General features: G+C 34.0%; 1 protein-coding gene across 1 annotated transcript in view; it reads right to left on the bottom strand.

Annotated features, from left to right (window-relative positions):
• Positions 1 to 624, bottom strand: part of SLC25A26 (solute carrier family 25 (S-adenosylmethionine carrier), member 26) — a 210,961-nt gene that overhangs the window by 182,362 nt on the left and 27,975 nt on the right. The window lies entirely within an intron of this gene.

Here is a 624-nt window from a genome sequence, read left to right as displayed (position 1 = left end):
GTGAGCCACCGCGCCCGGCCCATAGTAATTTTTTAATTGCTAATTTTTCCTCGATTTTGAATTCTGAAATGTGAGTATATTACCTATTCCAAAAGTAAACATATACTGTTAAAACCTATACATTTCATGACACAGAAAAAGAAGCATCAGTATTATCCCAACATACAGGCAAAGTTCAAATGGATCGATTGTTTCTATCCTTTGAGTTTACGAAACGTTCAGGTGCTACAAAACTTGGTACTTAGCAAATACTATGTGCTTTTCTTGCAATTCACCACAAAACCACTGCAAGAGTTAACTGGGAAAATGAAATATTCTGATGAGAAATCCAATAATGCCTATTTTTAAATTAACTAGCATAGGTAAATTATTCAAAATTAGTTTACACTAGAAAAGTACATTACTATAAATATGACTATATACTATATGATTAGCTTGAAAGACATGAAAGAAGCTCAAAGACCATGAAGGTATATTCTGCAAATGGCCTAAAAAGATGTCACCAAAAGAGCACAGAGATGTGCCAGTAGAGAACCAAAAGTGGTACTGAAAGGATAAGCTATAATGTGGGATTTCTTTCTGGATATAAAGGTGGCCTAAGTCATGGGAAAAAGTTCACAAGTA

The sequence above is a fragment of the Propithecus coquereli genome, unplaced genomic scaffold (assembly GCF_000956105.1).
Source record: "Propithecus coquereli isolate 6110/MARCELLA unplaced genomic scaffold, Pcoq_1.0 Scaffold1, whole genome shotgun sequence".
NCBI lineage: Eukaryota > Metazoa > Chordata > Mammalia > Primates > Indriidae > Propithecus > Propithecus coquereli.
Note: the sequence above shows the minus strand (reverse complement) of the source record. Positions and strands in the feature narration are given on the sequence as shown.